At 38.8% G+C, this 21,891-nt stretch overlaps 1 protein-coding gene across 2 annotated transcripts in view; it reads right to left on the reverse strand.

Annotated features, from left to right (window-relative positions):
- fhl3.S (four and a half LIM domains 3 S homeolog) overlaps nucleotides 1–21,891 on the reverse strand; it is a 50,075-nt gene that overhangs the window by 26,950 nt on the left and 1,234 nt on the right. Inside the window, exon 1 of one of the 2 annotated variants that reach the window (XM_041584011.1) lies at nucleotides 1,269–1,899. The exons of the other annotated variant lie outside the window; for it this stretch is intronic. The gene's annotated coding sequence lies outside the window, so the exon portion shown is untranslated. Of the gene's footprint in view, nucleotides 1–1,268; nucleotides 1,900–21,891 lie in introns of those variants that run through there. 2 annotated transcript variants of the gene reach the window in all.

Below are 21,891 nucleotides of genomic sequence, written 5' to 3' on the forward strand. Positions count from 1 at the left end.
AGCAGGCAGCAGCCATTTTGTGCACACTGTTATTAAGACAAGCCTTGTATCATCTCAGAATCTTGTTTGTGCACCAGAATGGGGGACCTGATGTCCATCCCCATGCCCTGGCTAGACAATAAACGGTAAAGAGAACGGGGGAATGTGGGGAGAGCAGTGACATCTAGGAAGTGCTGAATGGAAAGTGAAAGTAATTGTCTGCCCCGCCTCTATGCCACTGGCATAGAGGAGTGGCAAACAATATTTGATTGACAGCTGAGATTTTTAAATGAGCTTACAACAGCTATGAATGCTTTAATAAAAAATAGAAATTGGATTTCATGTTTAATTTTAAAAGGACTTTTATTATACAGATTTTTGTGTCTGGGTGACAGGTCCACTTTAACAAAAAAATATTTCTTATGTAAAATAACATATTAAATATCTGTATGAAAAGAATAAAACAGGAGGGTGATTTGGACAAGCTGTTTGTTGGCAGTGACTTGAGATCTACTGATCACCAACTTAAAGTTTACTGACTCCAGGTCTAGAGCATTTAACAATTAAATAATGTTGCACAGTGGACAAAATATTAAACAGATAAACCATGATGTTTGTTTTAACCAAGCTAGCAAGCATTCAGTTAAAAGTCTCGAGAGAGCATACGTTTTGGGTTTAGTCTGTGCTGTGTTGGGATGAACTTTATGATATCATTAACCACAAGATAAAGCAATATTTAACACCCACTCATACAGCATTGTTCTTGTTTTTCCAGTTCTAGTCTCAACGGCCAGGCGCTTCTAACATCCAACAGATTCTCCTAATTACAGACCATAGCCACCCAACAGAGAAAAACATACACATAATTTTTAAAACAGCCATTCCCAAACATAGAACCATTCTGCCAGGCTGTTATTTTGTAAGCTAAAAATGACTGTATCCCAGCGTAGGAAGTGGCCCATGCAATTACAGTGCTGAACAGTCTAACTTTATATGGCGTCATTCCCTTTCCCTTATAAAGGGGGCAATGCGCAGCTATGTTTAATATAACTACTTTAACTTCTTGCTCTCTCTCTCAGGATTTGACCTTGTAAGCTATAGTTAAGGGCAATCATACATGGGGCTCTTTCAAATAAAGGGACAGTAAGCACCAGTCAATTATCATACTTTTAGTGGTGATTAAAATAACCTCTGGATCGTTTGATTTTTAATGTTTAATGTATAATGTTAAGTAAAACAAATACAATATTTTCAACATAAGACCTGGGCTAATCACTGCAAAACTTTACCTTCAATCTGAGAACCTCTCGGAGAATTCAAAACATGTCTCATTCCTTTAACTAAATACAGAAAAAAGAACATTCACAAAGTAAGAAAAGATGAATACTATTGAGTATTGCAGATTCAGATCCTACTCACTGAATTATGCATCTTTGATCTTTCATGCAGAATGCTTGGGATCTGGAGTATTACGTAGAAGGGGTCTTTATGTTATTTGGATCATTATACCATAACTAAATATTTTTTAGACCAAACAACAGGATTGTTTTGCCACCAATATGGACTTGTGATAACTTAGTGATCATGTAATACAAGGTATTGTTTTATTATTACAGTAAAAAAAAAACAGAAAATCAGTGGAAAACAAATATTAGCTCAAAATAGACTCTATGGGAAATGGCCTTCACGTGTGGATAATAAATACCATACATGGTGTACATATGTATATATTTCACCAATCTGCAACATATATAATGCTGCAGATTAAACAGAAGTACTTATGGTTACAGCAATTCTTAGCAAATGATTCAGCCACGGCCTGTAGTTGAGCATCTGGCCTCACTTCAATTCTTGCCGCCATTGGTCCATCCTGATAAAGCACATAGCCTCAGACATAGGTCCACAGACCTCAGACAGTTTCTAAAGAACAAAGCATTTTTGCGGAGTGAGGTAATGTGTTGCTTGTGGATCCCTCTACCACACATATGTGTAATGTGAGGCTGGAAAGACCACCTCCAAATATGCAGGCTCAGCTTTTACTAGAGCTGAATTCTGCTTAAAAAGTCAAATGGGTTCTACACATTGACTGAGAATCATCTGTGATATTTTATCCCTATGTATGACATTCAAATGGTACATTCAAACGGCTTATTGCATATATACTTGGAAGCAGGTGCAAAAATTAGATACATTTTACAGTAAGTGGAAATAGTAATATAGCAAAGCGTATAGTCTATTGTATTATACAGTAAAGAATGGGGGATATCAATTATTGTGTTCTTCTCTGAATAAAAACAGGCATACTGTTCATATTCGTTTGACCTGACCTGTTTGTCCTGACCCTGCTATTCTACAGCTATAAGAAATCTACTATATATAATATATAACCATTGCTCTTTTGCCAAATTTGAAATTCATACATTAGAAGAGGATTCTCTACTAAACAAAATCTTGCTAAGAAATTAAGTTTACAGATTACTATGGATGCATCGAATCCACTATTTTGGATTTTGCCGAACCCCCGAATCCTTAGCGATAGATTTGGCCGTATACCGAATCGCAATTTGCACATGCAAATTAGGGGTGGGAAGAGGAAAACATTTTTTACTTCTTTATTTTGTGACAAAGTCGTGTGATTTCGCCCATAATTTGCATATGCAAATTAGGATTCTGATTCAGTTCGGCCAGGCAGAAGGATTCGGCCGAATCCGAATCCTGCTGAAAAAGGCTGAATCCTGGCCGAATCCTGGATTCGGTGCAACCCTACAGATTACCACAAACTATGACGGTACAGGAAGGTGGAGAGTTCTGGAGCAGGAAAAAAACAACCACCTCTGGTAGAGAACAATCCAATGATTACCATGGTCCATAACATTTTTAATAATAATAGTCATGGTGTAAAGTCATTACAGGCTGACAATAAGATCCATTTGCTTTCAATTAAAGCCAAAAATATACAGAAAAAAAATAAAACCTTCCCACTGTGGAGGAAGAAGGACAGACAGTAAAGGAAGTCCAAATCCCTCCAGGAATATAGCCATACATACAAGGAAACATATGCATTTTCATCACAAAGGACACCAAAAATAAATACCATAGATGTTTTTATCACTGCCTTGAGACTCTTCAATCATTAACAATAAAAACAGTTACCTCAAGAGAAAATAGTTTTTCCTGTCTTTTAAAGTAGATTCTTAACTAAAACAAGCATGTTTACTACTTTTTTTATGGTGCCTGAATACCATAGGCAGTCAACCAAAAGGAGCACTGCAGCTGTGCAAATGAACGATGGTGTGGTATACTGTGCCTCAGTGAACGATGCTTGAAAACATATGTTACCTTTCATGAGGGCTACAAATGAAAGAAAAATATGAAACAAGGTTGTGTGGTTGAATTCACTTAAAAAAACAAATCCCAATGTAAAGCCGATAAGTTTATGATCTCACCAGTAGTATGTGGGGTCTGGGTGCTCATGCCCCAGACCTACAGCTCAACATGGAGGTATCCAACCAAAGAAGAAAATGGCAGGCACTCACAGATCCCACAGACAGGCTTGTAAAAGAACTGAGAACTTTATTTTAGGCCACAAAGTTAATACATAGGCATTTCGTACCTTGTGGCACTTAATCATAGGCTGTGGTTGAACTCATCTACAAGCACAGGACTGATGACACATTTTTAACCTATGGGCATTGGAATTTGTGCATGATTTTTCCCTGCAGGAACAAATTAGGATCCACGTAGACTGAGTGCAAGTTGCGGCACAAGTGTGGCATGCTGGTCTGATCAGTGTCAATGATGGAATTCGCATATGATTTACTAAATGGAAGTCAGATGTGTGTGTAGAAGCAATACACTAAGGAAATCTGGAAGTAACTCCAAAGGTAAATTCACTAAGGCTAGGGTCAACAACACAGATTGTCTGCAGGCCGAGAATCTGCTGCCCCACTGCTCCTCTTCTTCTGCTGTGCGGCAGGTGTGGTGGATTTTGATATGAAATGCAAAATCTTGCATTTCAGTGCCAAAATCCACCACATCTGCCTGTGGTAACGTTTCCAGGTGCAGGCAGCCCAGAAGAAGAGGAGCAGAAGAGAAATACAGGCCAAGATCTATGCTGTGTGGCCCTAGCCTAAATGGAAGTCAGTTGTGTGTGTGGAAGCTATATACTAAGGGAACCTTGGAAGTAAAGCTGGCCATAGATGCAAAGATCCGATCGTACGAATCATCGTACGATCGGACTTTCCCATCTCCCGACCCGCCACTAACCATTCAGATCAAAGTCTTACCAGTCAGATTAGTTAAAGAACAGATCAGCAATGTTCTGCCCCTGACAGCAATCGTACGATATCTATGTCCAACCAAAGCTATTGACAGTCTCCCACTGAAAATCGTACGATCGGCAATACACGCAAAGCTATTATCGGCAGCCGACAGAAATTTTCTAACCTGTCCGATCGACCCAACGACCGATCTCCGCCGGACGAAAAATGTCGGGACTCTCCACACACGGTTCGAAAATCGTACGAATCCTCGATTCTTACGATCAGATTTTTGCGTCTATGGCCAGCTTAACCCCTCCCAAGGTAGGTGTTGATGCTACAGCTCTCTTGCATCCTGTACTTTGTACCTTGCAATTGATCAGAGCATGCTGCACTACCACTATGTGAGGGGCACACATAACTGTGTCCAATGTTGCTATTGCATGTGTTAACTGTATAAAAAAAATCTTACGTCTTTTTGCTTGTAAAACTGAAAAATCTGTATTGTACTGTGTTAAACTAGTAATAATAGATTCCTACAGATATGATTAAATTGTGCTAAAAGAAGCTAAATTAGGGAAATAATATGAAAGAATATTTTATGGCTAATGCAAACACAGATGTATGAAAATAATGCATGTTGGTAAATGTATGACTTTCATAGTTTTCCTCTCTCTGAATTACTTACGAAATAACAGATAGGGATGTAGCGAACGTCGGAAAAAAAGTTCGCGAACATGTTCGCGAACGTCCGGACAAAAATGCGAACGGTTCGCGAACGTTGCGAACCCCATAGACTTCAATGGGAAGGCGAATTTTAAAAGCTAGAAAAGACATTTCTGGCCAGAAAAATGATTTTAAAGTTGTTTAAAGGGTGCAACGACCTGGACAGTGGCATGCCAGAGGGGGATCAAGGGCAAATATGTTTCTAAAAAATCCATTGTTGACACAGCGCTGCATTTTGTGCTGTAAAGGGCAGAAATCACACTACGTCACTCAGGTGGTGTTTCTGGAGACGGTATTATTATTGATATTTAGACAGAATGTGAAAAAACTCACACAGCTAGGTGGCAGTGGTTTGAAGAACAGATGCAGATGAGAGATCAGCAGCAGGACAGACAGCTGCCCACAGCAGCTACATACAGAGCACTGCAGTAGAAGGTAGATTACTAGCCAGCAAAGCTACCTAACCTGAAATGTCCCTCAAATCCCTGCAGAGTTCTGTCCCTACAATACAGAGCAGTATCAAGTAGATTACTAGCCAGCAAACTTACTATCAACTGTCCCTCAAATCACTAACAGCTCTCTCCCTACACTAGCTCTTGCAAACACACACAGGCAGAATGAAAAAACGCTGCAGGGCTTCAGTTTATATATGGAAGGGGAGTGGTCCAGGGGGTGTGGGGGTGGTCCAGGAGGGAGAGCTTCCTGATTGGCTGCCATGTATCTGCTGGTCTGGGGTGAGAGGTCAAAAAAAAGCGCCAGGTAAGGCGAACCCGAAATGGCGAACGTCGCGCGACGTTCGCGAACATTCGGCGAGCGCGAACAGCCGATGTTCGCGCGAACAAGTTCGCCGGCGAACAGTCCGCGACATCCCTAATAACAGACTCCTTTGCATTCAGTGACTGGAATTTATTAGATTAATCTCCTACAGGCTTAGGGGCATGAGTTATAAGTGTTTTCTAAGTCTGTACCAGCCCCCTCTAGTAAATATTGTTCCTGAAACCGAAATTGGTTGCATTCCAGAAACTGAAATTTTGGAGTTAATGAGTCCTGCACAATTACAATAAAAACTAATTCTATGCTGGTACTAACAATATGTATATAGTCTGTTATTCTGTGCTAATTGCCTTGTTAGGGATCTTCTTTTTGCCTTTCAGGTCATTTACTTAGCAAATGATGGTCTGAATGTCAGGACTGTGTGCAAAGTGGACAAATATTTGGATGGCTAAATTGTGCAGGTCTGATGACTGTATTGCAGACCCTTTCATAATGAATGATTGACTCCTATAGGCAATTAAGTAGATACAAACTAAACAAGTCTATTATATTGCACTGCATGTTGCTAGCTTTACATTCAGCGGTAAAATGTGACACTGTTAAAGGGCACATATCACAGCTACAATCAAACAATGGATGACTGTCACTGCTATTTTGTCCAATTGCGGTCTATCAATTTTTCCTACTTACTTTAATCGGAATGGTTAATGGTAAATCGTTAAGACTGAAATGAACAAAACTTTGTTAGTCGCACAAAGAATAAAATCAGCATGTCTATAGGTGGCCATACACTGTAAGATTCGCTCCTTTGGCGAAATGACCAAACTAACTAACCTTTCCCCCGACAAGCCCACCTTTGGTGGGTGATATTATGGCAATGTGATCAGTTGGCTCTAGGGCCAAATGATCGCATTACAATAAAGGGCATACAATCGATAGGCCTCCCTGATCGATATCTGCCCAAAAATTGGCCAGCTTTCGATTGGTCCTCGATCCGAAAAAAATTAAGCCTGCCGATCGAGATCTGGCTGATTTTTGGCCACATATCGATCAGGGAAGCCTGTCAGAAGGCACGCATACATGGTCAGATGAGCTGCCGAACTGGTCTAAAGGATCCAAATCAGCAGCTAGATCTGCCCTTATGACCAGATTTAGCGGTAGCTTCTGGATTTGTAGAGACATAGCAGCCTGTATTAGATTGCTTTATCATTACTGAAAATCTGATTCCAGAATCATGTAACAATATAAACAAAACGGGACAGATACTTTTCAAACAACTCTCACATTAAACCCACTATCAAAAATTCCAAAGTTATGTGTCCTTGTAATTACAGATTCAATAGAGTTACCTGTGAATCTTAAAGATAAACATTATATGAGCAATGACCCACAGGGCTTTCAGGAGATTGGGACAGGGTGCAATGGGGGTCAGTTGTTTGGGCTACTTATCAGCATGGCAGGCAAAATACCAAAAATCTCTATTGCCCCAGGTGAAATGGTACTAATAACTACCCACTGGGGCAGTTCAATTAGGTTTTTGTTTTTCCTTAGTGTCAGTGTAAAAGAACATAGCTGTTTTATAAATAGTATACAGAGGCCCAAACAGCTCCCCAGATGACCAAATGTTAATGTCTATGGCATCTTGAGCAGCCCCTCAGATTGCCAGTCTGGGCCTGATTGCATGGTGTATGTTAAATCAACAGAAATAAACATGTGTGTTGAGCATAATAAACAGGAGTTCTCTTTACAATTACTGTAAATCCAGTATCATTGTTGTGTTTTTACCTCTACTACCTCTCCCTCCTTCCTACTGTAATAAGGACCATTTGTCGAAACAGACCAAATAAGCATTGTATCACAGGCTTAAATTCACAGTGCAAATTCATTTTAGTGCAATGGCATACAGGGAGATTTGTAGCTTTCACCGACCCAGTGATTTATAGCTTTGAGGGAGTGGGACAAAATGCTACAAATCCTTCTTCCATTCTAGTGTCAGGCACAATCACTGCCAGTAGGCAGGAGAAGACACAACTGGAGCATTTCTTATACACTCTGTATGAGGGTGATGATGCTACAAATCTTCCACTTACCGTATATACCCGAGTATAAGCCGAGTTTTTCAGCATCCAGAATGTGCTGAAAAAGTCTACCTCGGCTTATACTGGGGTCAGCGGTACCCGACCCGAGTAGCTGAGATTGCAGTCACTTTTAATCATTCCTATACCAACAGTACACTTGGGGAGAGACTGCAATATCCCACAATGCCCTCTGTTGGTTATATGAAAGAATAACAGTGCGCTCTCTGTTGGTTATATGAAAGAATAACAGTGACTGCAATATCACACAGCGCCATCTGTTGGTTATATGAAAGAATAACAGTGACTGCAATATCACACAGCGCCATCTGTTGGTTATATGAAAGAATAACAGTGCGCCCTCTGTTGGTTATATGAAAGAATAACAGTGACTGCAATATCACACAGCACCCTCTGTTGGTTATATGAAAGAATAACAGTGACTGCAATATCACACAGCGCCATCTGTTGGTTATATGGAAGAATAACAGTGACTGCAATATCACACAGTGCCCTCTGTTGGTTATATGAAAGATTAACAGTGACTGCAATATCACACAGCACCCTCTGTTGGTTATATGAAAGAATAACAGTGACTGCAATATCACACAGCGCCCTCTGTTGGTTATACGAAAGATTAACAGTGATGGCAATATAAAACAGCACCCTCTGCACATGGTAGTGGGACAGTGGGACAATACACACAGTAATCCGTTTGGCAATTCTCTGTCACCATCAACTTTGCAAAGAAGTCCGGTTGATCGCTGGGGGGGTTGCTTTGGCAGAATGTGCGCTGCTGGGAGACAGGGCTGTAGTTGTGTCTAGGCTTATACTAGAGTCAATAAGTTTTCCCAGTTTTCGTAGGTAAAATTAGGTACCTCGGCTTATACTCGGGTCGGCTTATACTCGAGTATATACGGTAGCTTAGTGGCTTCTCCCGCAATCGCTCTGAAGAACCAAGGAAGTTAGAAAAAATCAAAGTACTGAACTGTAAGTATGTTCAGCACATGTTGCCAGAGGTGTGTAGCTGAATAAATGGGTTAATCATCCAAACATTCATTATTTTAGGCTTGCTAACATGGAAACATAGCTGGGCATTCATATTGTGGCACCACATTGAGAGACATGCAGTGAACTTACTGATTTGAGTTTGTTTGCCATTGCCAAGTCAAAGTAGAAGATCTCTCTTTTACCATGTGACACCCATTAAAAAGGAAGAGAGAAGGTGGAAAAATGTTTTGTACCAGAGGTAATACATGAAAGAACATTCCAGTTTTACTTTTCTTTAATAACACCAGCCTTACATTAGCAATGTTCTCATTAAAGTAATAATAGGCTTGTTTGCCACGTAATTAAATAGTATCATTTGTCAAACAGAAGTGTCTCATACATATCAGCCTCACACAACATAATGGAGAAAATAACATTAAATATGAATAAATTAATAGAATAACATCAATTTGACGTAATAGGGTGTTGTAAATATTTTGATCCACCTATATTTGTTAACAGCATGAAAAATGTGAACACCTTCATAAGTTCTCTATTTTCCATTATTGCTTTGCAATAGGACTGAGAGGAATGCATCAAGTATTTACTATACAGTATAAACTGTGCCTAAGCCGCAGCACATTATGGGCCTATTTGCTACCATTTGAAATTATTTTTTATTGCACCATGTTGTCTCTCCTCGATGACATTGCTAAGCATTTATTATAACTGGTGACATCACAAAACACACTTTATAAGGATATATTCTCCACCTTATTCGTGGCTTTTGTTTTACCAACCACCTCAGAGAAGGGAATTATGCATCAACAACAGGGAGAAGACATAGCCCTTTAATTCACTGTCTGGAGTGAATTGTTGGAACCTGTGGGTGACCCAAGGGTCCCACACCTTGTTGTGTATCTAAATTATGAGGTTACTAATTTCAATATATGTGTGAAAAAAAATTTCAAGGTTTTAGAGCAGGGGTGCCCAAAAGGTAGATCAGGATCTACCAGGAGACCTAGCTGGTGGTCAGTAAATTTTAAGACACTGTCCACAAACAGCTTGTCTAAATCACCCTCTTATTTCATGCTTTTCATTTAGATATTTATTATGTTATGGTTACATAAGAAATTGTTGTTTATTTAATAAAGTAATATACATTTTCTCATAAATCAATATTTTAGTCATTTTCCATGGAACAGAATGCTAACAATGCTTTTATGGAGATAGATCATAATGAGACAACATCACTAAAAGTAGACCTCACATTAGTAAAGTATGGGCACTCCTGTTTTAGAGGCAGGTCTGAGTAAAGCCTTGATATGTCTCACTGCTTATTAGTTTCTGCAATTATTATTGGCTAGAGGGATGGCACCAAATTGGCTAAAACTGCAACTATCTGAAAGCTTGACTTCATTTGCTTTTAAGGCTCCTGCCCCAACTTGTCCTGTGGCTAACTACAAACCAGCAGCATCAGCAGCATAACCTAAGGTTAGCATTTATAGTAGAATCTCATAAGGTCTAGAATCTATAAATTCTACTCCCAACAGATCTGAAATGTGTAAGGTTTGCTACGAAGGGACAACACCTTTTCTTTGCTCTGAAAAACAAATTGAAAGTTATCTAGGTTTGAATTATTATGGCACAAAAGAACAATATTTTCAATAATAATATACCGATATTAATTGAACACATGTACTGCACGTGACATCACAATGTTCATGGACCTGTGCAAGAAGATGCAAGTCCTTGCATTGCGCCATTCAATCTCTGCAGCGATCACATTTAAAAGAAAAATATTAATATGACATGGGCACGTGGGATGGTATTCAGGGATTTCCTGAGGTCATTGATAATAATCGCTTTCCACCTGTTGTTTCATGTTATTTTAGGAAGTCCTTGTCTATAGACACACTGAAATAATTTCACAGATTGCTGCAAACAGGATACACCTGGAAACTTAATTCACTCATTGCTTTGTCAGAACAACGGACATGCCAAAGTAGTGTACCCTGGTCTTCTAACCTACCTTGTTAGAGGCATGAAACCTAAAGGGCAAAAATGTACATTAACAGAAAAATGTGACTATAGTAAGCATTAATAATTTTTCTTTTTAGGAAACCAGTACATGTGCCAATTTTTGGGTATATTTTTGCTGACACAAAGGAATCCATAAATGCTGGAAAATGGCCAGTGGGTAAACCTAAAACCATGCAGAATATATTTTTTACAGAGGCTTCTCATCTTTTATACATTTTAGTTCTTCTGTGAAAATCCAAACACATATGGGCAGAACAGACATATTCCTTTCAAATGGTGCCTTAGTCAGGATCATATACGATACTGGTGGCAGAAGTTAGCAGTGCCAACAACCAACCTATCCTTCCAATGGAGCCACCTCTAAGCTTCCTATGACAGCTGAAAGCTATTAAGTGTTGTAGAGGAGCAGTGGGTAGAATGGCTTAAATTGGTCAAGCAGTACAGTATTTCAACCATTTGGTCCATGGGCTAAACAGGTGGACATCATATGGGGCCATACATGTGCATGGGCAAATTTTGTTCACAGATCCGCACACACACACACACATACAATTATCTGCAGTCAGGAAGCTTACCCCTTTTTTTTACTATGTTACCACAGTATCAATGTTTCGGGGGGCACACCCTCCCTTCATCAGGATGCAGACTTAAGTGCTCACCTTTATACCCATAGTCCCACCCCTTCACCCATACATGTGCATGGCCACTTTTCCATTTGTTTGGTACAGCAGGAAGTAAAGCTGAGGCTCCTCCTAACTTCCTTTTAGCCATCCAAAGGGCATTTGAGATCCTTTTCTAGCCAGAATTATCTGTCGAAATGCCCCCTGTTTGCCATACATGCTAAGATAAAATTGACCAAAACATGTATGGCCAGCTATAGGCTAAAAACCGCCATGCAAATCCATTAAAAGCAGTTTATTGGCCCCTGTATGAGGTTCTTCAAAAATCCTGCTAGCCTATATGTTGCAGATAATTCTCAGGTTAGAAAAGACCAGCAGCTAAGGACTGCATCAGCATGTTAATGGAACCTCACCAAACCAGTAGATCTTTAGGGAAATGTACTAAATGTGAATTCAGGTAACTGTGTTTTCAAGTAGATCAGGCAAGATTTTGATTCCTAGGGATATTTTAACTGTAGCCAAGTTTAGATTCTGTAGAACTTTGCCACATTGAGGGTTTTGTCATCTGTGTAACACCTGAAAATAGTCCTAGGTAGTAAAACATTGTAACTGCCACAAGCACATCAGTAAAAAAATTGAACTGTTCAAATATGCAGTGCTGAACATTTTTCACACAATTATGGGCTTTTACCAACATGCTCGCAATTACAATGTGCTTCCACAAAGGAAAATTGTTGCCAGGTTTATCACTTGCCATATGTGCCATTGTTCTGAAACAGTTTTTTTTAAAACTATAGACGGTATTTGTTTTGACAAAAACTAAATTTTTTAAATCAAAGCAACAAGTTAAAGCTTGTCCACATAGCCTTGAAAGGGGTTGTTTACCTTAGAATTAACTTTTAGTATGATGTAGACAATTTGCAATTTCGTTTTCCTGTTTTATTATTTGTGGTTTTGTTTAGTTATTTATCTTTTTTGTTCAGCAACATTCCAGTTTGCAATTTCAGCAATCTGCATTGATATGAATAAGAGCATGGAATATAAATAGGAGAACAGAAAGACTAGTAATAAAAATAGCAATATTTTTAAATGTGTAGCCTTACAGAGTATTTGGTTTAGATGGGGTCAGTGACCCCCATTTGAAACCTGGAAAGATTCTAAAGAATAAGGCAGATAATTTAAAAACTATACAACTAAAATAAAAAAAGACCAATGGCTTAGAATTGGCCATTCTGTAACATACTAAAAATGAACTTAAATATGAGCCACCCCTTTAATTTTATTTTTGTAACTTGGGATGCCAATAAGGGACATTTCTAGGACATTACCAAAATATAGAAAATAATGGGGATGAACTGCAAATTGATATGATGTGGCTTGTAGTCATTCATATAAGAAAGACAAACAACAGCTTTTATGCCTATAAATATGTCACCACATATGATCTATTAGTGAAGACAAGCATTTCCCCAGTTAAACAATAGGCGTAATTATTTAACTTTCTTGAATGAGAGGCACACCTTCTCTGTTTCACAAAAGCTCTTGAAGATCAGGCACAAGTCTAAGCATGTATACCTTATGTTTATATTATTACTTCAGAACACTTGGAAACATAACACTGGAAGTGATGATAAGAATGAATAATTGTGATTGGGTAAATACAGTAAATGTTTTTTTGGTAATTGCTGTTTGGCAGAGGATATAAGCCTGAGAAAAATGTTGCCATCTTTACTGTACTGGACAGTTAAATAAAAAAAGAGCAGGTTATTAGTTTGAGATTCAGATTTAAGTTAACAGTTGCTAGAAACAGAGCAATTTAAACCATTTGGTGGTACAAGTGTCCTCTATATAGCATCATGAAGTCTACTGATAAACATAAGGCTGTGTACACAAGTAGTGCTAAAAATAAGATATACGTACCTACATGCATTCTTTAGAGCACGGGTCCCCAACATTTTTTACCTGTGAGCCACAATCAATTTCAAAGAGAGTTGGGGAGCAACACAAGCATGAAAAAAGTTCCCCCAGGTGCCAAATAAGAATTGTGATTGGCTATTTATTAGCCAGTAAGTGGATTGGCAGCCCACAGGAGGCTCTTTTTGGATGTTCATCTGTTTTTTATAATAAAGCTTATGATCAAGCCACAAATTCAAAAAGAATCACATGCTTTGAGGGAAATGGGAGCAACATCCAAGGGGTTGGTGAGCAACCCGCTTTAGAGCGTTGCTGTCCAAGATAAGAGCAGATAATTATAAAAAAAACAATTATCATATCAAGGGATTTATGAAGATCTTGGGTATGCTAGGGCCATGAAAATTTCTTAGAGAGTTACAACTCACCCCAAGTCTACAGCTAGAAAGTCTTGCACCAAAGCATATCCATTAACCACCTACAGCAGCCTATTAGAGCATACTGAGCATGTGCATTGCAATACAAAGAAAATGGCACATGTAAGAACTTTAATATGGCTGCTTTACCTCTGGGCTAGTATTATGAAACCTATGCATAATGTACCCAATTTAATCCAATTTCTTGGTTATGCCTGAGTCACCCTTTAAGCCTACTTCTCTAAAATAAACTAATTCAATCACTAATAACTTAATTTAAACTCATAAACAGTCATAATAACTGTAGTCCAAAAGAACATACTTACAGTCTCTAACAGGAGTTTTACCGTCACAGCCACACCCATTATGTAATACTCCACCACACAGAATACCATAATTATTTTGTAGTGTAACTTTAAAATATACATATGATGTTTGCCTTCAGGTCATGCTACTACTCATTCCATTTTGTGATGATGATTACACAGACAGGAGCCTGCCATCTGTTTAGAAACACGAGTCACTAGCAGTCTTGCCAAGCAGTGCCTTCATAAACCATTTAAGCTGGCCAAAGACGCAAATATTTGATCGTACGAATCAATGTACGATCGGACTTTCCCATCTCCCAACCTGCCACTAACCATCCAGATCAAAGTCTTGCCATTCTGACCAAATAAAGTAGTTAAAGAACAGATCAGCCGATGTTCTGCCCGACAGCAATCGTACAATAGACAAAGCTAGTGACAGTCTCCCACTGAAAATCGTACGATCGGCAATAGACGCAGCGATATTATCGGCAGCCGACAGAAATTTTCTAACCTGTCCGATTGACCAAATGACCGATCTCGGCAGGACGAAAAATGTTGGGACTCTCCAGTCTCCACACACGTTGCGAAAATCGTACGAATCCTCGATTCATACGATGAGATCTTTGCGTCTATGGCCAGCTTTAGTCTACTCAAGATCCTTGTGGATACTTTTCTATAGCTTGTTCATTTGCTTCTTTTGAACAAACGGCTTCTAAAAAATGTAATTGATACTTACGGATTATATAAATATCTTATATGAAAAATAAAAGGAATGGTTTGTTAAAACCTCAAAAATTGTTAATAAAAAATAAAAGGAATGATGTAACATTGGCAAGCAGCAAATGGCAAATTAATAAAAATATGGCTATGGCTTTTTGCAAAACAGATCGGTCACTTGACAGTCTTGAGTAGGCAGAGATGAGATTCCAGTTACGATTACAATAGTGATCTAATTCAAACTGTATACCATTTAACATGACATATTGAATTGTATGCACATTACAAAAGCAGACAGAAAAGTTTGTTCATCTATATTAGCAGGTCCAAAATGTCACCTTATTATAATTTTGTAGTGTGGGTTGCTTCCTGTTACCAACAATAATATTCTGATGCTCTAAGCAAGCAGAAACCACAACCATTTACTTTTTCCTTATACAACGATATTGCTGGTGGGATCTTACCTCCTGCTAGGCTACACCACTAAATAACGATTATGGAATACCTAGAGTGCAGAAGTATAAATATTATATGCTTAGCGCAAACTCTCATGTTCCACTTGAGGTTTAATGGCAATGACAACAGAAGACTCATCACTGTAGTAACAATCCCAGGATTAGGCTCTAAAGGAGTTCATTTAGTTGGGGTTAAACAACATCTGAACATCCAGAATAAAATATAAATATATATTTTACCCAAACATACTTGTTTCACAGATTGAAGAAAATGTACTGATGAAACATTTCCCAACAACCCTTAGGCTCACAGTGTAATGCAACCCCTCCCTCACCTTGTTGATGGTCTCTGGGACTAGAAGTCCCTCTCCTTTACATAGTGAGTGGTACACAGATTCTCTGGAAAGCAGAGGGAAGCAGCCCTGTACTTAAGGTTTTAGAATAAAATCCAAATCCAAAAGCTGGTATGTTCCTGTATGAGCAGCTTTGAAAGTAATCCTTTCTCAGCTATTGAAGTACAATATATTTATATAATAAACAGTATCAAATTGCCTTTATCTATGGTCACTTCAAGAATTGTGGGTAACTGCAAGGCTTTACCACAGAACACACCGCCAATCCAAATAATAATCTCCTTTGAAGCTCATAGGGAGGTAGGGAGGGCACTGTGATGTCTCTTGTTAAATCCCATTTTCACTTACTGTATACAGCAAGCTGAAAATAGCATGACATTTGCATTGCACACACTACCAACCCCTCCCCACCCCAATTAAAACAAGACTCACTTTTCTTCCAACAAAACTACATTAACTAATATTAAAAGTCATAAACTTGTTAAATTGTTGGTCACAAAAGCAGTTAAACTTAATGTTTGCTGATTATTTGACCAATAACAGTCTTCATAAGCATCTGATAGATTGTGACTGGGTTGCACTGTCCCTGAACTGATGCATGAGAATACAAATATGAAGTTTCATTCTGTGACTGCCAACACACAAGGAACGAAAACTTACCTGACGGCTGGAGGATGTGCCACACACATTTTCATATTAAGTGCTAAATGACCGAAACTCCCTTATTTCCCCTTGTGGGGTATTAAAAATAGAATTTTGGATGCTGACAAAGAGGAATGTGCCCCCCTGACACTGCATTTAAAAATAGCTCCTTGTGTTGGCTACCCTTCACACTGGAGACCTCGTGCTGAGCCCAGCTCGGTGGGGGACCCCAGTTCACTCTGCCAAATCAGCTGACTCCGGATAAGATGCTAGGGGCTGATGTGGATTCAGAACCCATTAGTCAAAGCTGAGGGAGCTGTAAATAACTTTTATACAAAAGGAATGTTGACTAGACATGAAAGAGGAGAATGCCTCTGTGTAATGAAATCTCTGGAAAGCTTCCTTGAACAAGTAAGGAAATAATACATCAGAACTAATGATGGGCAAATTTATTTGCCAGGCGCAAATTTGCGACGAATTCCCGCGATTCGCTGCCGGCGAATAAATTCGCGAAACTTCGTCTGCGTCAAAAAAAAAAAAATGTTAGTTAGTACATGGAGTATAAGTTTTGTTGGCAAGAATATGGACTTCATGCAGGTAATTGAGGCTATATTCATACAAACCTCTCATAAATTTGTATACCCCTCAGCTGTGCATGATTTCATGGGTGCATCCAGGTGTACCGTGCAAGGGATTTTATTACTCAATAGCAGAAATATTGTACAGAACTGTTTGGTATTATAGATATTAAAATTATAGCTTTTTAACCATGCCCTACATTTTGTGTCTGCAGAAATCTTTGAACCACAAAAACTCTTGAATTGGCTAGACAAGCTTTACAACATACATTATTTTATAAGTAATGCTTCCCCTACACTGGTTTAATACCCCGGGCTGCAGTAGGGTGTCCTGGCAATGCAGCAAGGATGGGGCCACAATGCTGTAACTATACTTCCTGTGTGTATGTACAGTATTTTTTAATAATACATTCTTCTTTTATCTGGTAATGTCACGAGCGCCATCTTCGGCGGCACCACATCCAAGATGGAGGTGCCCATGACCCTCGTGGATTGAAGCTAGCACGATGATGTCAAGCGACCGGTGCGACAATTGAAAATAAAAGGACTTCCAAGTCACTGGTTCAATTATAGGATTTGTTTTAAGCATTCCTGGGTGTTCCTAAATTTGTATTGATTGTATTCCTGGACTTTTGACACTGTTTGAACCTTGACTTTGCTATTTATCTGCCTGCCTATTGAACTACTACCTGGATTTGACTACGCTTATTCCTGATCCCTTTTCTGTTACCGCAAACTCGAAGCTTCCTCCTCGGTCCGGACTTCCCATGCTGGGAGCAGATAGGCCCCTGAAAGGTAATATTTGTGCAACTGAACATATTGCAGTGTGCTCAAAAAAGAGCAAATTAATATATCGATACAACAAAAGTAAACAGATTTGCCAGTTGCCTGCAGCCCTTGTCTGGTTTCAGTTGTGTAAGTACGAATTATCAAGTACATAACAGTTACAGTGTCACAACTTTACAGAGAGTGAATGCAATCTATCAACGACAAAATGAATCCACTAAGTGGCGTTGCCACCTGCTAACTTGGGGTGAGATGTGTGTCATTTCCCACTCATAGCTCCCACCCTGCCTCCTGCCTCCAAGGTATGAAACTCAAATTCAGGTTTTTCTGTTCTAAACTTTTGCAGGGGGGTGGCACCTAATTATGGCTCAATACTCAGGAAGGATTTCCAACATCTTTGGGACTCTTCACTGAACTTTCCATTGCTGGATTCTAATGATCATGTCCTTATAGCTCACTAGGAAATCTAAGATTGCCGTTTACACTGGGTGCATTTATAGAGTCATTAGAAGAAGCACCTTTATCTCTATATGGGAAGTTAGGTTTAGAAAGCTGTTTGTTTGCTTTGTTAGTTTGTTTACTTTTTTATGTGCTGCACTGGAGCCTGGAGGGAACTAAAACAATGCTAAGATCTCAAAACCCTTTAGTGATGTAAAGTATGTTGCAAGTGATTGTTGCATGGCTTTTCATTACTAATGTGGGATGACTAGGTTTGCTGTCAAAAGACAATGCATGTAGGATAGTACTGTGTAGCATATATTTAATGCAGGCCAGGCAATCACGAGACATAATAAGATTCTAACCTTTTCTTTCTCCCTAGCAGACTTCGATACAGACACAATGTGAAATAAATGGCCCCAAATTTGCACATGTTTTTTTCCCAGCAAGCTCTTAAAAGTCTGTCATATCTTCTATTAGTATTTTAAGTATTTTCTACAAGTTTAGAAATAGAGGTAATATTTAGCTTCACACAGCTGCCCTCAGCTAAGCTAACACACAATGTGATTTTGTTAGTTAGGTATATATGAAAATAAAAACGTTACTTCATGTAGCTTTAGTGACATTCAGTTACTGGCCTTTGCAAATGCTGCATCGACATCCCATTTTAAAGATTTGGCACACATGGCATTTTAACCCCTGCTGTCCTTTTTTGGAGAACCATGGCAGTCAAAATGCATTTCCTTCCGTGCAGCAGTTTCCCATTCCAAATAGGGCATTATCTATATCAGACACTGGCCCTGTCAGGCAACAATTGCTTGGGGATAAGGAGGATCAGAAAGGGCACAGTCACTCAGCATCACTGTTATGGTTACTTAGCAGTAAACTAAGCATATGTTTTTAAAATCCGCACAAAATCTTTTTTTTCCCTGGCTGCCACCTATAGTGACTTTAAGGAAGATAGGTTCAGGGGATACTTTCAGCAATGATTTAAAAAACAAAAAAAAACAAAACGATTTGTTTTCTGCCAAATAACCATAGTGGCTGGGGTATCTGGGTTCTTCAAGTTAGGGCACACTGACTAGAAATTATGTGAGCTTCTTCCCCTCACATCAATGTCACTGGGAAGGAAGAACATGTGCAGGACAAAGATAAGTTTATTCTGCCTATATGGCTATGGCATAACTGGAATCTGTGAGAAATGTAAAGATAACCTCAAATATAACTTTCTGGCAACAGTTTATGGATGTTGGAATTGAGATTTCACACACAAACTACAATAAAACAAAAAAAAGCAGAGCCCTTAAAAACACATGGCCATGAAGAATTGCTTGACATTATCAATAAATGATGAATTCAAAGTACACATAAAAGTAGCCTTGTTTTACTCAAGAAAAAAATCTCATGTGGACTACTGTACCACGGACAGGAAACTGCTTGTTGCAGGAAGTGTATGGTGGCACAGGCTTTAATAACTGAACACACTGGACTTCGAGAGGCTGCCAGTGCACACACCACTGGGACTTAGGGATTGACTGGAATTCTAACTAAAAACATCTGTGTGCTAAAAGGATGCCCAATCCTACTCATGAATGAGTCACTCGATTCTTAGTATCTTTTCCAGTCTTGCTGCTAAGGCCATGCAACAGTAACCATAATAACAAATTAACTGTTAGGCTGTACCTTAATGGGGTCTGGAAAAAAATATTTGACTGCACTTTAATACTAACATGTACTGTATTTCTGTCCATGACCCCCAATGCCCTTATACAATCTCCTTTGGTTGACATTTCTTAGGTTATCAGCAGGGTGACAGCTTCTGATCTTTCAGCGACCTCTACTCCCATACCAGTGGGATTGGGAAATAGTTTTTAGAATCCCAATATTTCTGTTTAGGTGACCTCTGCAGAGGGGGTGGACAATAACACTTCTCATGTTTCCATATGATACCTAAAGACTGGAATTTGTTTCAATACTGGGAAAATGGATCTTTCCATCTGCTTTACCAGCCATATGCCAACCCATCAGAGAGGACAAGATGAGTAATTGCTGGCACACTTTTTATATATGATATTTTGACATCATCAGTAACATCCAGACCTTGCCAAACGGATCATACAGCACGAAGATAGGTGACTTTGTCCTAATAAAGTAAATTGCTGCCACAGACTTTAAAGCTGGATACTATATCATCCAATTCATACCATTAGTAAACACACTGAAATAATGTAGTGACACTGCTGAAAATAGCCATAGCTTGGATTCAATAACTCAAAAAATGAATCACACACATGCTTTTATTATTCTAAGTGCACTTGTACAGTAAAACCTAACTGCATTTAGTCATTATGCTTCCAAGTCATGTGTACTGAATTCTTATGGGTGTGTCTCTCATCACCATTTATTCCCCTTTCCTCACCTTTGATAATTAATGAGACATCACAGTGAGTGTTGAAATGCACAGCTTTGTTACATCCCACCTTAAACTACCATGTCACTCTGAAAAGAACCTGTTTTCAACTCAAAATCAGTGTCTTTCACTATATGCTGCCTGTGCATACTTCTCAAATCAGGCCCACAGTTTATGGAGTGGTATTAGGTTTTCCATGTAGATTCAACATTTTTTTTTACTTTGTTTACCCTTCCTGGAGCATGTTGCTCAACCGGATATAGCACAGTGGCAGCTACAAATGCCATGTACAAATGTTTTTAAGTTAAATAATAATAATCATGGGGCAAATACAAATATTTTTTTTATTTGATTTTTCTAAAGTAGAGAGGTATTGCGCCTTAGTAGTACCATTTTATATTTGTAGTACCATCTGCAAAGGAGGTACCCCACTTCTAGGCAGCAATGCCAACCAATGCATCACCATGCTGCCCTAAGCTATCAGGTTTTGAACACAATATGCTAGTACCTGTACAATTCTTTTAATATAAGCAACATATTTGATTAAATATGTTACTGATCATATAGGGAATGGTATTAACCAGTCTATGGTCATGTTTGCACATCGTTCCTCTTCAAAGTACTTTGCATGCTATGTTTTAAAAATACTAATCCTGAACAATGAAGCTTACTTCTGCATGGATCCCTTCTTTTGTCCACAGACAAATGAAATCATATGCTGATTGTGATGTATAGAATGGATTAAATATGTAATGACATGAAAGGGCTTTTTAAAACCATAAAGCTTCCCTTCATGATCAACCATTGGGATTTCATGTGATCTCATAAATATAAAACAATGTTTTTCTAGTTAAGGTTGAATCCTTAAATATAAAATAACATCTGATACAAAGATTCTGCATATTCAGCACAGATGTCTCAAGCTCACAATAAGCATGGAGAGACCATGCGAAGAGGAAATCCATGTCTCAGCATTGGCTGATCCATCTATAAAATGAATTTCGTCATCCAGTTCTTATGAGTTTATACATGTCAGCAGAAAGAGCGAAGCAATGAAATCATTAACGTACTTAGATACAGTATATTTTGGCAGCTTGCCGGTAGAGTTTCTTTTGGATTGAGCAGAGCTCCCCCTATCTAAGTTTTATGCAAATACTCTACACAGTTATAAATGTCTTCAGTTCTAATAAAATATGACAAGTAGCATCTTGTGTTTTCTGTCCTACAACAAATCCAGTTCATACATATTTGCTGATTTTAAATATGGTTCTGTTTACTTTAACACTTTTTGTCTCCAGAACTCATCTGCTTTAATCTTTAACAGGCTTTGATGAAGACTCATTAATGAACTATCCCAGACACAATACAGCTATTTTTCTGCCAGTAACGAATCTGGTACTGGATGTATTTG

Source organism: Xenopus laevis, chromosome 2S, assembly GCF_017654675.1.
Source record: "Xenopus laevis strain J_2021 chromosome 2S, Xenopus_laevis_v10.1, whole genome shotgun sequence".
Lineage (NCBI taxonomy): Eukaryota > Metazoa > Chordata > Amphibia > Anura > Pipidae > Xenopus > Xenopus laevis.